This window comes from Malus sylvestris, chromosome 6 (genome assembly GCF_916048215.2).
Source record: "Malus sylvestris chromosome 6, drMalSylv7.2, whole genome shotgun sequence".
Taxonomy (NCBI): domain Eukaryota; kingdom Viridiplantae; phylum Streptophyta; class Magnoliopsida; order Rosales; family Rosaceae; genus Malus; species Malus sylvestris.
This window is the reverse complement of record NC_062265.1, coordinates 27,781,773-27,802,338: the sequence shown is the minus strand read 5'-3', so window position 1 is coordinate 27,802,338 and position 20,566 is coordinate 27,781,773. Positions and strand designations below refer to the sequence as shown.

Sequence of the window (20,566 nt, the reverse complement as noted above, 5' to 3'; positions counted from 1 at the left end):
TCTCATACCAAAGTTAAGGTCTTCAGGTTTGATAACGGAGGAGAATATGTGAATCACACTTTGACATGTTTTTTTTGTGATCATGGTATTATTCACCAGACGACTACTCCGTTTATACCCCAACAAAATGGTGTGTCCGAACGGAAGAATCGTCAAATAATGGAGGTTGCTCGCTCCTTGATGTCGGATAAATGTGTTCCTAATCATTTGTGGGGTCATGCTGTTTTGGCTGCTGTGTATTTGATCAATCGTGTTCCAAGTAAGGTTCTTGATTTTCAGACATTGTTTGATGTGCTACAAAAACATGTTTCTTTTGTTTCTGTATCAAAGCTTCATTTGAAAATGTTTGGGTGTATTACGTATGTGCAAGTCTACTCTCATCAGCGGAGTAAACTTGATGCATGTGCTCTCCGGTGTGTCTTTATTGTGTATGCTACCAATAAAAAAGGCTATAAGTGTTATCATCCTCCGACTCAAAAAAATTATATTACCATGGATGTCACCTTCCATGAGGAAGTTTCGTATTTTGTGAAGCCCTCTTCCGACTCTCCACTTCAGAGGGAGAGGTCTCCACTTCAGAGGGAGAGGTCTCCACTTCAGAGGGAGAGGGGGAGTGAAGTGCAGATTCGAAGAGATGGTATGGATGATGTGTTACAAGCAGAGTTGGGAACATAACTTATTATGTTGCGTGATACTGATCAGTCGAATACAGATAGTGATAGGTCACCTGTTATTCCCGGAACTATTTCTACTGACGATAGATCAGATGTGCCCAGCGAGTTGCCTATTAGTATGTCTAACGAATTACCTTCTGATGATCGGTTGCCTGTTGTTGATATGTCTAACGAGTTGCCAGATGATGGTTCGTCCAGTGATGATTCTTCTAACAGTTTGGTACAAGATGGTGGCATACATGAGGTAAATTCTGACGACTCTTCTACTTATCAGTTGCCTCCACGAGCTAATCGTGGAAAACCTAAAGTACAATATGAGCCTGATATGCATGCCAAAGCTAAATATCCTATCAACAATTATGTGTCTACTCATCGTTTATCCAAACCATATGCATCTTACATATGTCAGCCATCTAGTGTATCAATTCCAACAAAATTGCAAGATGCTTTGTCTGACCTTAAGTGGGTTAATACCATGCAAGTTGAGATGGAAGCTTTGGAAAAGAATTCTACTTGGGATTTGGTTCCTTTACCAAACGGGAAGAAAGCCGTTGGATGTCGATGGGTGTTTACTATTAAGCACAAAGCAGATGATTCTATTGACCGGTATAAAGCCAAATTAGTTGTTAAGGGTTATACTCAAACTTATGGGGTGGACTATCAGGAGACCTTTGCTCCTATTGCCAAACTTAATATTGTGCGTGTTTTTCTGTCCTTAGCAGCAAACCAGGATTGGCCTCTGTTGCAGTTTGATGTTAAGAATGCTTTCCTTCATGGTGATCTTAAAGAGGAAGTGTATATGGATCTCCCACCTGGTATTGGAACATCTCTTGGAAAAGGTGTTGGATGCAGGTTACGAAATGCCTTGTATGGTTTGAAACAATCTCCTAGAGCGTGGTTTGGGAGGTTTACAAGTTCAATGAAGAAGTTTGGGTATATCCAGAGTCATTCAGATCATACTTTGTTTCTAAAGCGATAAAATGGTAAGCTAACTGCATTGATTATTTATGTTGATGACATGATAGTGACTGGTGATGATCAGAAGAAGATACAACGCCTTCAAAAGTACCTAGCTACTGAGTTTGAGATGAAATAATTGGGTGAATTGAAGTATTTTCTTGGAATCGAGGTTGCACGATCCAAGCATGATATTTTTCTGTCTCAGCGGAAATATGTTCTTGATTTGTTAGCTGAAACAGGTATGTTAGATTGCAAACCTGTTGATACTCTGATTGAGCAGAATCATCGTCTGGGCTTATTTCTAGATCAAGTTCCTACTCATAAGGAACGGTATCAAAGGCTTGTGGGGAGATTAATTTATTTGTCTCACATTCGCCCTGACATTGCTTATGCAGTTAGTGTGGTAAGTCAGTTTATGCACTCACCTAGTGAAGCTCATATGGATGCAGTAACCCGTATTTTGAGGTACTTGAAGATGGCTCCTGGCAAAGGCTTGGTTTTCTCCAAGAATGGTCATTTGAATGTCGAAGGGTATACAGATGCAAATTGGGCAAGTTCTATCACTGATCGGCGATCTACATCTGGATACTTTACGTTTGTGGGTGGTAATTTAGTTACTTGGAGAAGCAAGAAACAAAAAGTGGTGACTAGGTCAAGTGCAGAAGCTGAGTTTCGTAGTATGTCGCATGGTATATGTGAGTTGTTGTGGTTGAAAAAATTATTGAGAGATCTTGGGTTTAACCCTAAATGTGCTATGAGACTTCATTGTGATAACAAGGCTGCTATTGAGATTGCTCATAATCCAGTGCAATATGATCGAACAAAACATGTGGAGATTGATCGACATTTTATTAAGGGAAAATTGGATGCTGGAATTATTATGTTTCTGTTTGTGAGATCTGAAGATCAATTTGCTGATGCTCTTACTAAGGTTGTGTCTAATAGTATGTTTTCCAACTCGCTTGACAAGTTGGGCATGCGTGACATCTTTGCACCAACTTGAGGGGGAGTGTTGCGAGTTATATATTAGTTAAAGTGTAAATAGTAGTTTATTGTCCCACATTGGTGAAGTACATATGTAATACCAATTGTAACTCCTTTATATACTCCACTTTGGAGATTAATGAATATATAAGAAATTCCCAAATATTATCATATATATTTTTGGTATTTACCATGTTTTGTTTAATATTGGTATTTACCATGTTTAGTTCGATAGTATTGTCATATTTGACTCGAGATTAATTGCTAATGAATCTTATGTGATTAAGCTTCCAGGACCTTGTTTTAATAAAATTTGTTTTCACCATTGACGATGCATTACAACTGAAAATGTTTGCTTAGAAGATCGTTTGCCTTTCCTAATATTTTATTCGAGGATGATAGGATTATAGTTGAAACGTCTATTACTGTTATAGTTTTGTTTTTTGTACATAGTTTAGGCCCATATTCTACGTAAACAATCCCTAATTCTCGAGGCACACGGATTCTACCAAACCGAAACAAAAACTAGGAAAGATTACTAGTAAGATACACAAAGGCCAAGTGCACGTAGCCCGGGGGAAAGTGGGAGGCATGCGCATAGCGTTGTAGAATCATTGACAGACCAACCTTGACTTGAGTGATTTATAAAATCAACGGTTGACATTATTTAAAAATGCCTCGGCATTTAAAATGGGTGCGCGACCATTGCAGATTTTCTTGCCCAATTCTTGTGTCTATGATGCACATCTTACTTTAAATCCTAAACACGTACAAACGACAATCTCATAATTTCCACAGTAAAAGGATTCAGATTTTTCACATTCACTAGTTCAATAACACGGAACTGATGACGTTTATATGAGGAAGACAGGGTTGTATTGTACAGACTTGTAGTTGAGATGTCTACATTAATGCTTAGTTTTTATATAGGTTGTTTGCCGGCCCCTTCCATATTGCACATAAACAATTCCTAATCATCGGCCGGGTACGTTTGCATTTTCTTGATGGATTCTTTATAACAAACCCAAAAAAAGAAAGAAAATTTTGTGACAGATTCTGCCAAAGTAAGCAGAATAATAGCTTGAAAAAGTTGAAATGATAATTGACTAATACAAACAATCAGTAGTTGATCAGTTGATACTTTGCAAGATTTACGCAAGACATTCACCTTTGCAGTTCAAAGTGGGTGAAGCAGTACCTGAATTCCGTGTTGTGGACGAACTGTCACATAATGAATGGGCAAGTGGACATAACCTGGGGATAAAGCCAAGGAGTAGCATTGTAGAATCATTGACATGCTATGCGATGGTAGTCTCCCTTACTTTTTATTTAGTAATAGACCCACCTTGCTATAAGGTTTAGGAAGTTTTAACAAAACATTCTCAGTACTGTTCACTTTTAACGAAAAACTACATTTATACATTTCCCTGGTACTATTCAATATACCTTTAAAAATAACTTTTCATTAAAAATAAAGTTTTTTTGAATTTTTCGTTAGTTTTTCTTAAAGTTTATGGCCTATCCTAAAATTAGTTGGGTTGATAATTTTCCTTAAAACCCATGTCTACCTTGAGATTAATTTAATGACATGCTCTATGCGATTAAGATTTTGATGCATTACAACTGAAAATATTTGCTTAACAGATCACTTTCTCCTAATATTTTAGTAATTATGTCCATATTCTAAGTAAACAATTCCTAATCATGTATTTATTCTCATTTTCTCGAGGCACACGGATTCTTTCTACTTTCTACCAAACCAAAACAAAAACTAGGAAAGAGTACTAGTACGATACACAAAGGCCAATCGTAGCCCCGCGCGGCGCCCCGGGGGCGGGGGGGGGGGGGGGTGTGGTGAAGTGTGAGGCATACGGGTAGAATCATTGACAGACCAACCTTAACTTGAGTGGTTTATAAAATGAACCGTTGACGTGCCTTGAAAATGCCTTGGCCTTTGACAAGGATTCACAACTAGTGCAAATTTTCTTGCCAAATTCTGGTATTTGTAATGCAAATCTTACTCTCAAGCCTAAACATGTACGAACGAAAACCATAATTTCCACAATAAAAGGAGTCAGATTTTCACATTCACTGGTTCAATAACACATATTGGACGGCGTCCCATCATAATCGTATTTTACTCATGACGTTTATATGAGGAAGACGGTTGTATTGTATAGACTCGCAGTTGAGACGTCTATGTTAATTCTTAGCTTTATATAGGTTGACTGCCGGCCCCTTCCATATTCCACACAAACAATTCCTAATAATCGGCCAGTTACGTTTGCATTTTCTTGATGGATTCTTTATAACAAACCAAAAGGAAAAAACAAAATTTGTGACAGATTATCCGAGAGTGCTGCCAAAGTAAGCAGAAAAGTAGCTTGAAAAAGTTGAAATGATAATTGACATACATAAAATCAGTGGTTGATCAGATGATATAAATTTTGCAAGATTTAAGCACCAAATTCACCTTTGCAGTTCAAAGTGAGTGAAGCATTACCTGAACTCCGTGTTGTGGACGAACTGTCACATACTGAGTGGGCAAGTGAACATAACCTGGGGATAGAGTGAAGGAGTAGCGTTGTAGAATCATTGACAGAACAATCTTTGCTTCATTGATTGCAAAGTTTAAGCCCACACAACTTCGCGGTCCTATTCCAAACGGCACAAATACACCTATATTATTGTTCGTTGCTTTAGCAATCCCTTCCGCAAATCTCTCTGGTTTGAAAAGTTGTGTGTCCTCTCCCCAGATTCGAGGATCATGGTGAAATGATAGATTTGAGACAATTAATTCAACATTAGCAGGAACAGTAACATTTCCCAGTCTAACTTCCCTTTCAACTTTCCTTCCAAAACTAGCAACAGGGGGATATAAGCGTAGAGATTCATTCAAGATCATACTCATCTGCACTAACACGAAAAGTGGATACCAAATCAAGATTACTTCCAATTTTAATTCAAGCTTAATTTTGCCACATAATACAAGCAATAGTTAGCGGTGACTTTCTTACTGTTTTCATTTTGGCAATACCATCCAGATTTGGAGCTTGTTTGCCGAATAACTCTAAGACCTCCTTTCTTGCTTCCTCTTGCCAATTCGTATGGAGTGCTAGAAGAAAGACGGTCCAACCAAGGGAAGTATTTGTGGTTTCTTGTCCAGCAAAATAAAAAGTCTTGCACTCGTCAACCAAATCATCCACCGAAATCTTCTGGTCGTCACTGGCATCATGATGAGCCTTCAAAAGTAATCCAAAAAAATCACTCCCAAAGCTGGCTTCTTCTCCACTTATTGCCGTCTTTTGTCTTTTATTAGCGATATCCATTATGGAGGCATATACACCTTTTACAAGTTTGTCTGCTTCGATCTCATCACTAGTTTTGAAAATTTTACTGCAACATTAAGCGAAAGGACTAATAACCATGAGAACACAAGTAACACTCCAAGAAAATCTTGTGGAATGAACTGAGATTACCTGATGCCAGGAATCCCGACTGTGAGGGCGTTTTTAGAAACTAGGAAGGCTAACTTCATCAACATCTCAAAAATGTTCTGTCCTTCTAAATAGCTGCTGCCAAATGCTGTTCTCGAAATCACTTCTGAAGTGAACAACCTGAACTCTTCAAACATCTCAATTTCTTTTTCTTCATTATTTCTCCACCTTTCAAGCATAGTCTCAGCACTAGCTACCATATCTGGAAACATAATCTAGAAAATAATACTGTCATGCTATCAACAAATTTAGCTTCTGCAATATTTAGCACAGTAACTATAAAAAAACTTACTTTTAAGCATTCTCCATGGAAGGCATGGGTAGCAAGCTTTCGCAATTTTCCCCATTTTTCAGATTCGGTTGTTGTCACAAGGCCGTCTCCTAATAGCTTCTTCACAAAGGTAGTGGGATCTCTTTTCGGATAAGCTTTATCTTTGTTACTCATTATCTCTTTGCATAACTCAGGTTCCGTAATGACCAATTGAGCAAGAGAACCATGCCACTGAAGATAATTCTTCCCTACAATTTCATGCAAAAATGACCAAAATTTAGGTTGGAACGAATTTAAAAAACGACATTTAACTAAAAGAGAGATATATATAGCTCGTTACCATATATCTGTGACCAGGAGTGTATGTGAGGTACAACTACAGAAAATATGTCGTGCGATAAATTCTTGGGTCTGCGCATGACTTCCTTTTTCATGTCGGAGATTTCTTTGGTGTTTCCATGGATAAGTCTGTAAGGAGGGCCTTTGATCCCCTGCGCTTTCATCATCTTCTGTATGCGTGTCGGAGTCCACCATAGTTTGTGTACAATCTTGATGAGAACAAAGACAAGAAATACACACAGAAAGCTTGAAAGAATAACTACCATGCCTCCCAAAGAACTCATTTTTTGGTACTGATCGGATTTTCAACTGTCCGGAGTCTAAAGTTTCCTTATTTTTGTCCTCTAGACAAATAATCCTTCTAGAGCACCTAAACGTGTTACTTACACAACAAAATGTATCCACCCTTTTATATAGGGAACTTTAACGAAAAGCTCTCGGTACTGTTCACTTTAACGAAAAACCACATTTTTATACTAAAAAGTTAATCCTGGTACTATTCACTTTACTCTTTATTTTGTCCTTATCGTTAAAACTCAAAATTTTCAAGCCCTTTTCATTAGTTTTCCTTTTTATATATGATTGGATGGACCGTTTGGGAATTTTAGTGGGCGTTGAGCTGACATGGCAAAGCTTCATTGGTTAGAGCGAAGCTGCAAGGTGCTCTTCCTACGCATCCAAGTACGAAATCTCATTTTCACAATTTTATTTTTATACTAAGGGGATTAGAGAATAAATTGGCTATGAACTCACAATTTTTGAAATTCGAACTTGTCATTTCACTTACAAGTGAAAATGAATACTAATAAACTGTAGTACTAAACGGTCTTAAGGTGTAATAATAATGAAGGTTTTTTGTTTTCCAAACGTTTAAGATTTTAAGAAAGGCAAATACTAAGAATTATGTAACATCCCACATCACTCAGATGAGTGATCCTTAAATGTATATTCTCATCCCTACCTAGCACGAGGTCTTTTGGGAGCTCACTGGCTTCGGGTTTCGTAGGAACTCCGAAGTTAAGCGAGAAAGGGGCCAGAACACTCCCAGGATGGGTGACCTATTGGGAAGTTGCTCGTGAGTTCCCAGAAACAAAACCGTGAGGGCGTGGTCGGGGCCCAAAGCGGACAATATCGTTCTACGGTGGTGGAGTGGGCCCGCGTAGTGATCCGTCCTGGGTCGGGATGTGACAAATTATGCATGGTTCTAAAAGATGTTAAGCGCTAATCGAACGGTGGGCTGAAGCCTAAACAGATTAGACGGATTTAAGTAAATTTATTATATATCATATAAATAAATATCTATTTACACTTAAAAAAAAACTATACTTATATTATATTAGAAATTTAAAAACGATAAAATAAAATAAAAATATATATATATAAATATAAATACTACTTATACATAATGAAGTGGAGTCATTCAGTGCTACAGTATGATGATATTCCTCTTCACTTGGAAGTGAGAGGTCATATGTTCGAATCTCGTGGATGACGAATTTGATACCAAATTAGGCTATCTATTGTGTGGTTTAGCCGAACTCCCCATGCCCTTAGTGTAAAAATATCAATATATTAAAAAAAAAAACTGAAACAGAACTCCCCTCTCTTTAATATAAAAATAAATATCTATTTACACTTAAAAAAAAACTATACTTATATTATATTAGAAATTTAAAAACAATAAAATAAAATAAAAATATATATATATAAATATAAATACTACTTATACATAATAAAGTGGAGTCATTCAGTGCTACAGTCTGATGGTATTCCTCTTCACTTGGAAGTGAGAGGTCATATGTTCGAATCTCGTGGATGGCGAATTTGATACCAAATTAGGCTATCTATTGTGCGGTTTAGCCGAACTCCCCATGCCCTTAGTGTAAAAATATCAATATATTAAAAAAAAAAAAAACTGAAACAGAACTCCCTCTCTTTAATATAAAAATATCGATGTACTGAAAAATAAAATAATAAAATGGAGTAGTTATTGTTTACCCCAATTAAAAATATGAGCTACTTTATACTCAATAAATTGGGCCAGTCCATTTCCTCTTTCGTTTTTCACGATGATTTCTCCTCTCTCCCCCACCTCTCTCTCTCCATCTCTCTTCTGCATGCAAGCATCAGACGATTCAAGCCATATTTCTCAGTATTCTCTCTCACAATCTGGGCTTAAATTTTACATCCCATGGCTAGGCCGGACTAAATTCTTACATATTCTCCATCTCCAGGAGTAGGATTTTACCAAGTAAAAATCATTCTTCTTTATTCTGTTCTTTTTTCATTTGTTTGATCATTTATATGAAACTGATGGGGTGTTAATAATGGATCCTACGCAGAGGGAAGCTTAAGTGGCGGAATTAACCAAGAGGGTATTGATCACTACAATTGCTTGATCGATGAACTAATAAAAAATGGTGAGACAGCTACCAGTTTTTCTGTACTTAGATAGTTGAATTAGGTATGTGTTCGGTTTAATGTATTTTCTGCATTCTAACGCAGGCATCACACCTTTCGTGACGATTTATCGCTTTGACATGCCGCTAGCCCTGGAAGAGAAGTATGGAGGCTTGCTGAATCGCTCATTCGTGTAAGGCTTTTTCGAAAACCATTTTGCACGCATATATCATTTTGTGAACATGAATTGAAAAATATGAACTTCATAAGATAAATAAAGAATATAATATCAATCTCATAATGTATAATAATGATATGGTCGATTTTTCAGGAATGACTTTAGTGTTAAAAGTTAATGCTTTACTTAAACTGATTCTGTGTAAAATGGCTAACTGTTGCCTTTATCAGTCGACCCATTCTATTTATCAATCGACCCAATTACTTCAGTCGGCTTATATATTGAGCCATATATATATATATATATATATATATATATATATATATATATATATATAAGAAATATTTGAATGAAAATATCAGATCTCTGTTTTAAGAAAAAGCATCAGGCCTCTGTTTCCAAAGCTCTCTGCACTCTGTTTCTTTGATTTTCAATCTTTATCATTTTATTCAAGTTTTATTAATGATGAAAGATTGTCTAAATACCAACATGGTCTCAGAGCAAATCTGATCAAAGAGTGGGCCGTGGGAAAATTCTAAGTGAAACCCTAGAATCAAAAATTTTCAAATTCATGGCTGGTTCAAGTAGCAGTGGAGAGATTCGAACTCCTATCTTTAATGGAGTGAATTATGACTTCTGGAGGACAAAGTTGAGAATAATTTTTGTATCTCATGATTTGTGGAGCTTGATTGAAGATGGCTATGTGGTACCCCTAAGTACTGAAGTTCTGACAGAGACTTAAACAAAAGTAGCTGAAGGAAAACATCAAGAGAGATGCAAAAGCTCTTGGGATCATCCAAAATGATATCTCAGATGAAATTTTTCCGAGAATCTCGAATGAGACAAGTGCCAAATCAGCTTGGGATGTACTGGTGAAATTCTACAGATGCTCTACTAAGGTAAGGGCTGTCAAACTCCAATCTTTGAGAAGAGATTTTGAGTATATAAGAATGAAAGATGATGAATTGCTAGATGATTACCTGAGTAGATTGTCTGAGATTATTAATCAAATGAAAAGCTATGGTGAAATCTTGTCTGATGAGAGAATAGTTCAGAAGTATCTAATTAGCTTGCCAAGAAAGTATGACAACATAGTTTCAATCATAGAGGAGACTAAGGATTTGTCAACTTTGAGTGTTGAAGAATCGATTGGTTCTCTCAAAGGTTTTGCTTAGAGACTATCTAGGCATGACAACAATGATGTAGAAAATGCTTTCCAAACACTTACAGTGAATCCAAAAACTCAAGCTAGTTCAAGTCAAAGCAAAGCCAAGCCAAGTCCAACAAGAATTGGAAAGGCAAAAACAAAGTGTGGGAAGGAAAGGGTAATTTTGAAGAGAAGAAAAAGTTTGAGAAGAGTTTGTATGTTTCGAAGTGCAAAATTTGTGACAAAGCTCATTCCGGTGAATGTTGGTTCAAAGGAAAAGTGAAATGCCACAAGTGTAGTAGATTCGGGCATATGCAAAAGGATTGTACCTACAAAGATAATCAGCTAGCTCACTACACCAAAGCAGAAGATGAAGAGACCAATATGTTTTATGTTGGTCATGATACAATCGTCCAAGAAGAAGCTAAAGTTTGGTTTGTGGACAGCGGTTGTAGCAATCATATGACTGCGAATAAGAACATTCTCCATAATGTTGACACTACAAACCTAACCCGAGTGAAGATGGGAAATGGGCAGCTAGTCGATACATTGGGAAGAGGTACTATTGCCGTGCATACGAAGAATGGAAAGATGTTCATCAAGGATGTCATGTTAGTTCCTGATTTAAAGCAAAATTTGCTAAGTCTTGGACAACTCTTTGAGCATGGCTACTACTTATATTTTGGAGACAATACTTGCAAGATATATGATAGGAGGAATCGTTAACAACTCTTGGCTAAGATTGAGATGAGGAAGAGTAGAAGTTTTCCTCTCACAATTGAGTATGCAACTCAATCTGCATTCAAGATGGAAGTGCAAGAAGATTCAAAGCTATGGCATAAAAGGCTTGGCCACTTGAATTTTCAAAGTCTCAAGAAGCTACAAGAAAAAGAAATGGTGCATGGGTTGCCAAGTATCCAAGAAAATGAAGAAATCTGTGAAGGGTGTGCACTTGGGAAACATCATAGAGATTCATTTCCACATGGTAAAGCTTGGAGAGCAAAAGCTCCATTGGAATTGATTCATACAGATGTTTGCGGACCCATGAAGACCTCTACTCAAGTGGGAAACAAGTATTTCCTAATCTTCATGGATGATTATTCTAGAATGACTTGGGTATACTTTCTAAGACAGAAATCAGAAGTGTTCTCAATCTTCAAGAAGTTTCAAGCTATGGTTGAGCGACAATCTGGGTATCTAATCAAAGTTCTTAGAAGTGATAGAGGAGGAGAGTACACATCCACAGAATTTGATAAGTTTTGTCAAGATATTGGCTTGGAAAGACAACTTACTGTCAGCTACACTCCACAACAAAATGGAGTAGCTGAGAGAAAAAACAGAACCATAGTCGAAATGGCTAAGGCAATGTTGCATGACAAGGGAATACCTCAATATTTGTGGGGTGAGGCAGTTAATACAGTGGTCTACTTGATGAATAGGCATCCAACAGTGGCAGTTGAAGGTAAGACACCATTTGAGGCATGGAGTGGAAGAAGGCCATCCGTGAATCATTTGAGAGTGTTTGGGTCAATCTGCTTTGCTTATGTTCCGAAAGAACTAAGACAAAAACTTGATGAGTCAAGTGAAAGATGCATTTTCGTAGGCTATGCTTCATACACAAAAGGGTACATACTCTACAATTTAAAAAAGAAGAAAGTTGTGGTTTGTAGAGATGTTCTTTTTAGTGAGAAATCTTCGTGGGTGGAATCAACCAACCATCCGAGAGGAATCTGCACTAATTAGAATTGAAGAAGAAAATCAACCAAATGAGGAAGAAATTGAGCCAAAAATTCCACAATTATCACCTGAAAATAGTCATCAAGTTCACTCTCCTACACCTTCGAGTCCAAGTTCAACACCAGTTCGGTTAAGGAGCTTAAATGAAGTCTATGAAAGCTGCAATTTTTGTGTTGAAGAACCAGAAAACTTTGATGATGCAGTGAAAGAAGAGACATGGAAGGCTGCAATGCAAGAGGAGATCAATGTCATTGTGAAAAACAAGACATGGGAACTAGTGGACAGACCTTGTGACAACTCCGTCATTAGAGTGAAATGGATTTATAAGACTAAGCTCAATCAAGATGGTTCCGTTTAAAGGAACAAAGCTAGATTGGTAGCAAAAGGATATTCTCAGAAACCCGGGTTTGATTTCCAAGAAACATTTACACCGGTAGTTAGGCATGAAACAATCAGAGGCCTTATTTCCGTAGCTGTTCAGAAGGGGTGGTTTCTACACCAACTTGATGTCAAGTTAGCTTTCCTAAATGGAGTCCTAAAAGAAGAGGTGTTCGTTGATCAACCTCAAGGATTTGTTCTCAAAGGACAAGAGCACAAGGTGTATAAGCTTAAGAAGGCACTTTATGGCCTGAAACAAGCTCCAAGAGCATGGTATGGAGAGATCGACTCATATTTCAATGAAAGAGGGTTTCAAAGAAGTGAGAATGAACCTGCCCTCTATGTCAAAACTGAAGCGACTAGACCCGATATTATGTATGCTGCAAGCTTGTTGTCCAGATTTATGCACAAACCTACTTGCATTCACTATGGAGCTGCAAAGAAGATCCTAAGATACATACAAGGTACACTTGACTTTGGTATTATGTATGAAAGGAATGTTAAGCCCAAATTGTATGGGTTCTGTGATAGTGACTGGGGAGGTAGTGTGGATGACTTGAAGAGCACATATGGCTATACTTTTACACTAGGGACTGGTGTATTCTCTTGGGCGTCTAAGAAACATAAATCAGTTGCACTATCAACGGCAGAGGCTGAGTATGTGTCGGCTTCAATTGCAACTTCTCAAGCAGTGTGGCTGAGAAGAATTATGCAAGATTTTGGTGAGAAACAAGAATCAGCAACTCATATCCTTTGTGACAATAAGTCAGCTATTGCCATGAGCAAGAATCCTATCTGTCATGGTAAATCAAAGCATATTACTCTGAAGCATCACTACATCAGAGGTGCTGTGGAAGACAAGGAAGTGGATGTGGTCTACTGCAAGACAAAAGATCAAGTTGCTGATATCTTCACCAAGGCATTACCAAAGGACAGATTCATCTACCTAAGAGAACTTTTGGGAATGAAGCAGCAAAGCATTAAGAGGGAGTGTTAAAAGTTAATGCTTTACTTAAACTGATTATGTGTAAAAGGGCTGATTGTTGCCTTTATCAGTCGGCCCATTCTATTTATCAGTCGACCCAATTACTTCAGTCGGCTTATGTATTGAGCCATATATATATATATATCAAAAATATCTGAATGAAAATATCAGATCTATATTTTAAGAAAAAGCATCAACCCTCTGTTTCCAAAGCTCTCTGCACTCTGTTTCTTTGATTTTCAATCTTTATCATTTTATTCAAGTTTTATTAATGATGAAAGATTGTCTAAATACCAACATTTAGAGACTATAGCGATCTTTTATTCAAAAAATTTGGAGACAGAGTTAAACATTGGTTCACAATTAATAAGCCAAACGTTCTTGCTCAATATGGTTATGAACTTGGGATTTCCCCACCAGGGAGGTGTTCACTTCCATCAACCCCTTGTGCATTAGGGCCTCCTTTGAAATGTTGGGAAACCGTCAGTCCATGCAAGTTTGGTGGTAACTCGTCAACAGAACCTTACCTTGCAGCCCATAACATAATCATTGCCCATGCCACTGTGGCTAAGCTCTACAGAGAAAAATATCAAGTGAGAGACTCGAGGAAATTCATACGAATTCAACTGTTTCAACTCTTTTAATCTTATTACTAAAATTTAGTTTGAATGTCATCTTTTAGGAACAACAAAAGGGTGAAGTTGGAATCGTCCTTGTTTCACAATATTTTTTGCCATATACACAATCAGAAGAAGATAAAGCCGCAGCAGGAAGACTTTTTGACTTCTACCTCGGATGGTGAGTAGAAGCCATCAATACCATGATTAGACCTGTAAACGGATCAGGTTTACTGGGTTTGGGTCGGGTCCAATCCGACCTATTAATTTAACGGATCACCCAAATCCAACCCGTTAAGCTAACGGGTCATTCAAACTCAACTCGTTAAGTTAACGGATCACCCGTTTCACCAGTTAACTATTTTTTTTACCAGGTTAACAAACAAACAAATAAAAAAAATGCAATTAAGCTTAAACAAAAACAAAACTTTGATTCAAGAACAAAATCAACATACAACAATTAATTTGGATAAGCTTGGACGAATGCAATTAAGCCGGCGCTGGACAAAACAACCTTTGGCAATTCCTCTTCTCCCTTTGCAAATTTCACCCCTGCTGGCGGAGTGGGTGTTCGGGATTTCTAAGAATTGCAGACGCTATGGGATGTCAAAAGCTGAGTTGAGAATTGCAGGCGCAGCAAAGGTGAGCCCGAGGGATTGAATCTGAGAAATGTCTCTTTTCGCATCCGGCTGATTGTAGGATTGCAGCCGTTCGATCCGCACAGGGCCACCCATTTGGGCTTAGGACTATTGAATTTACACAAAAGTCTTCATTAACGGGTGTTAACGGGTTTTACGAGTTCACCCAAAATGACCCGTTAACCACCCAACCCCGTTTATCACTCACCCAAATACTAATTTTAACTGGTCGGGTTGAAAATGCCAGGTCTAATCATGATCATTGATTATCATGAGAACTTGCATGTTTTAATCATTTTATGATAAGCTTTTTCATTAGTAATGCTACTTTTTGTGCATTAGGTTTATGGGACCATTAGTATTCGGAGATTATCCACAAAGTATGAGAGAGAGGGTGAAGGAGAGGCTTCCCACTTTTCTTGCAGAAGAGAAAGTTCTGCTCAATGGGAGTTTAGGGTTCGTTGGAATCAATTATTATACATCTACGTATGCCAAACATAAGGCTCCTCCTCCAGGTGAGGCGTTGCGTTATTCCTTCGATATATGGGCCGAAAACAATAGGTAAGATACCTTGCTGTCTGGAACCATATATAGGACAAACAAAAAAAATCAAACATAAAGTATAGTTTTAATATTCCGTCTTGTTGATCGTGTTTTGATTGTTGCAGCCATCAAAGATGAAGAATTTCTTAGTGTGGTAAGAAACTTTTTGAAATTTTATGTTCTTGCTAGTTTTGTAAGAAATGAAACATCGGTGTTGTCGGCTTTGTTTGAGGAAAATGCGTGGTTAATTTTTTCCTTACGGTGCAGACCGATAGTCATTGGCCGGAAGGGCTTCAGAAGCTGTTGGAGTACGTAAAGGATAAATATCAAAATCCAAAAGTCTACATTTCTGAAAATGGTTCGATTTCTTAAGCTTCAGTTAATCCTTGCACATATACTTTTAATCAAAATATGCATAACAAAAATAAAAACGGATGACATTGTATCTTCTACACCTTTTGTTTGTAGGAATTTCTGATCAAAAGGACAATGGCTCTCCACTTGAAGTACTTTTAGAGAATGATGAGGATCCATATCGAATTTCCTTTGTTACTCGTCACCTGTATCGGATCAATAAGGCAATTAAGCAAGTGATGATGTATATTTTTATTTGACAGTGAAAACAAATATAATGTCTCATTCTTCACAAAAATTATTGCAGGAATGGAGTGAATGTCAAAGGGTACTTTTATTGGGCTCTGTTCGACGATTTTGAATGGGGTATGGGGTTCGAACGTTATGGGATTTACTTTGTTGATTTCAATAACTACACGTGCTACCCCAAGCTCTCTGTTAAGTGGTTACGAGCTTTCCTTCAAGGCTGAGGTCCTGCTATATGTAGTGCCTGAGTGATCAGTTGTTCAAACTTAATATCGTTGAATCCCACATCAGCCGCAGAAAGAGAGAAATAATAGTTTAAATATTCTAACCTCACTTCAACTAATACCGAGGCCTTTTGTGATAAAACCTCACACCTGACGGATTGTGTAATTTGCAATTATCAAATTGAGGATAATATCGGTGTTGTTGGAAGTGGGCCTTAGGCCCGTCTCTCTGATAATTCTACAAATATTTCATGTAAAGCCAATATCCCTTCGGTTTTCTTGTTGTAATTCATGTTTCTCAAGAAAAAATAAGGCTCTTGATTTGTGCTTCAAGGACGATAATGAAAACATTATGAAAGATAATGTGCAATACATAACTATCTGTGCTTCCCCATCTTACAATCTCATCTCTAATAACTAGCCCAAAATTTCAGTAAGCGCACAGTTGTTGATTAGCTGTGGGTTGTCGCTATTCTATTTTATTGGAAAAGCCATGTCCTGGCGCGCCATGGCTGTAATCGGTAGCATGTTTGTATATGGATCAAAATTGAATCAAACAATTAGTACTGTGAGATTTATATATTCGGGTACTATTCCGCCTCCACTGTGAAATATTGGTTTGTTTTTCCTTCCAGAGGCTCCACAGTGGCTGGTGAGTGTCTCGTAAAAGTAAAACAAATCAGAAGTCAGTAACCAGCCATAATTGGTAAACATAAATACCTTGAAGCAGCTCTGCAGCGTCTTGGAGAAACGAATGCGTGCACATCTCAAGAAGCATCTGTTGAATTGTGGCCAAGTGGCCATCACCATTCCTAATAAACAAACCAAAAGAAAGAAAAGAAAAAGAAAGACAAAATGATGAGGAAACATCATGATGAGGAGACATCATGATGATGTTTTTTTTCTTTTGTGGTTTTTTTATTAACCATAATTATTGTTGTTGTTTCGGGTAGAAGAGAAGAGAGTGAGGGCTCATTTTGAGCAGAGAGCAGAAGAGAGAAGAGTGAGTTGCCGAGAGCAGGAGAGTTGCAGAGAGCCCAAACAGAAAAAAGAAGTTGCTGCTTCATTTGGTTAGTAATCATTCACCAAAGTAGTTGTTGTTGTAATAGCTTTGAGCTATATGTATAGAGAAGAAATTATTCATTATATTTCTTTCTCTATTTGTTTATGTGGTGTGTGAGAGCTATTGGGTGTATTGGGTTATTTGGGTTGTGAGACTGCCAACACTTTGTAAACTCCCATTTGGTTGATAGTGGATTATTGGGTGAGCTCCTACTGCTCCGAGGACGTACTCCAGTTACACTGACTGTTGAGGAACCTCGTTAAAATCTTGGTGTTCTTTTATATTTTGTTCTTGCATTTTCATTTGATAAATTTCCTGTGGGTTAGCTTGAGTTGGTACCAACGGGTTTGGTGCTATCCTAACACAAAATTGGTATCAGAGCACTGTTTGCTCTTGGGTACTGTCTAGTTGTCAAAGATGTCAGACGGGCAAGATGAAAATCCTTTTGGAAGCAGCTCCGGGTTTGCAAGAACTACGGTGCAAAATGCAAAGTTCGAAGTGGAAAAGTTTGATGGCACAAACAACTTTGGGATGTGGCAATGTGAGGTCAAAGATGTGTTGGCTCAACAAGATCTACTTACCGCTTTGGGAGAGAAGCCAGAAGCTATGTCGAAGCCGGAATGGGAGAAATTAAATTTGTGGGCTTGCTCTTCAATTCGGTTGTGCCTTACAAAAACTCAGAAGTATTTTGTGATGCGGGAGACGGTAGCAAGTGTGTTGTGGCAAAAATTGGAAGACAAGTATATGACAAAAAGTGCAGAGAACCGGCTACACTTGAAGAAAAAGCTCTACCGCTTTCAATACAAAGAAGGTACAAAAATGATTAGACACCTTGATGCTTTTAATAAGTTGATTGCCGACTTGTTAAATTTAGATGAGGATATTAAGGATGAAGATAAGGCCTTAATATTGTTGAATTCATTGCCGGATTCTTATGAGCATTTTGTTACCACTATTATGCATGGTAAAGAAACTGTGAAATTTGAAGATGTGTCAAATGCCTTGATGAATTATGAAATGAGGCATAGAGATAAAAATCATGATAGTACCTCTGAAGCTTTATTTGTTAAAGGCAGATCATCGAAGAGAAGATCATCTTCTAGTAGGAAAAAATCACAGTCTCGACCTAGAGGAAACTCTAAAGGTAGAAAACCTTTGGAAATGGATGAATGTGCCTTTTGTCATAATAAGGGCCATTGGAAGAAAGATTGTCCTAAATTGAAGACCAAAGACAAAGAAAGTTCTGAAGCTAATGTTGCTGAGGTTGAAACAGATTTTTCTGATTTTGCTTTAACCACTTCCTCATCATTTGATTGTGCTACTAAGTGGGTGTTGGATACGGGTTGTACTCATCATATGACTCCTCACAAGGATTGGTTTTCAAGCTTGAAAGAGTTTGATGGTGGCATTGTGTTCATGGGAGATGACAATCCTTGCACAACAAAAGGGATTGGTACAGTTCGTTTGAAGTTGCATGATGGCATGGTTAAAGAGTTGACAGGTGTTCGGTATGTACCGAATTTGAAGAAAAATCTTATTTCTTTGGGTACTTTGGAATCCAAGGGTTTCAGGTTTCATTCAGATGGACAGACATTGAAAGTTACTTATGGTGCACTTGTTGTGATGAAAGTTCCTAGATGTGGCCATTTGTATTTATTGCAGGGAAGCACTGTGACAGGTGAAGCATCTGTAGTCTCTGAAAATATGGGCACATCTGATTCAGATACTACTAGATTGTGGCATATGAGATTAGGCCATGCCGGTGAGAAAGCTCTACAAGGGCTTGTGAAAAAAGGTCTTCTAAAAGGTGCCACGACCTGTAAGCTTGATTTCTGCGAGCATTGTGTCTTGGGGAAGCAAACTAGAGTGAAGTTTGGTACTGCTGTACATCATACGAAGGGCATTCTTGATTATGTGCATTCGGATGTTTGGGGTCCTACAAAGACTCCCTCTTTGAGTGGTAGACATTGGTTCGTGACCTTTGTTGATGATTATTCAAGAAGGTCTTGGGTCTACACTATGAAGCACAAGAGTGAGATGTTAAGCATTTTCTTGGGTTGCAAGAAAATGGTTGAGAACCAGACTGGGAGAAAGATTAAGATTTTGAGATCGGATAATGGTGGTGAATACACATCCGATCTTTTCTTTAAAGTTTGCAAAGAGGAAGGAATTGTGAGACATTTCAGTGTTCGGGGAACTCCACAACAAAATGGAGTTGCAGAAAGATTGAATCGAACCATGCTTGAGAAGGTTATATGTATGTTGTCTCAGTCGGGTTTAAGCAAGTCATTTTGGGCAGAAGCAGTTAATTATGCATGTCACATCATCAACCGATTACCCTCAGCTGCTGTTCAGGGTAAGACACCAATGGAGGTATGGACTGGAAAACCTTCTTCTGATTATGACTATATCCGTATTTTTGGTTCACCTGCTTATTTTCATGTGACTGAAAATAAACTTGATGCTAGAGCCAAAAAGGCTATCTTTCTTGGTTTTAGTAGTGGTGTCAAAGGTTACAGGTTGTGGTGTCCAGAGATGAAAAAACTTGTAATCAGCAGAGATGTGACATTTGATGAAGAAAGTATGTTCAAAGACTCTGAGAAGAATGTGAAAGATGTCCAACAGGTGGAGCTTGAGAAAGTTGCCTCTGGTACTTCAAACCCTATTTCCGCTGATGTCGAAGCCACTACAAGTGAAGAAGTTGGAGACCATGAGGATGTTGAAGAAGTTGAACTTGAAGATTCTATTCAAGTTGAAGAGCAAGTTTCACCTCAAGAGTCTATTGCCAAGAACAGAGGAAATAGACAAATTACCAAGCCAGCTCGATATAGTGACTATGTTTCTTTTGCTCTTCCTATTATCACTGATGAGATTCCATCCAATTTCGAGGAAGCCATTGAGAGTGAGGAGAAGAAGAGGTGGTGCAATGCCATGGGTGATGAGATGAATTCTCTCTTGAAGAACAAGACTTGGGAGTTAGCTAAATTGCCTAAAGGCAAGAAAGCTATCGGTTGCAAATGGGTGTATGCCAAGAAGGAAGATGCTGATGAGAAAAGCAATGTGAGATTTAAAGCAAGATTAGTTGCTAAAGGGTATGCACAAAAGGAGGGCATTGACTACAATGAAATATTTTCTCCGGTTGTGAAGCACTCATCAATTCGTATTATGTTAGCTCTTGTTGCACAATATGATCTTGAGCTTGTGCAACTCGATGTGAAAACGGCTTTCCTACATGGTGATTTGAATGAAGAGATCTATATGTGTCAACCGGATGGGTATATAGTGAAAGGGAAGGAAAATTTGTTTTGCAAATTGAAGAAATCACTTTATG

At 37.9% G+C, this 20,566-nt stretch overlaps 2 pseudogenes; one reads left to right on the top strand and one right to left on the bottom strand.

Moving 5' to 3' along the window:
- Positions 1–3,820: 3,820 nt before the first annotated feature.
- On the bottom strand, positions 3,821–7,100 carry LOC126625752 (cytochrome P450 CYP749A22-like; annotated as a pseudogene).
- Positions 7,101–7,349: 249 nt separating this feature from the next.
- LOC126625578 (isoflavonoid 7-O-beta-apiosyl-glucoside beta-glycosidase-like) lies at positions 7,350–16,481 on the top strand (annotated as a pseudogene).
- Positions 16,482–20,566: the final 4,085 nt, after the last annotated feature.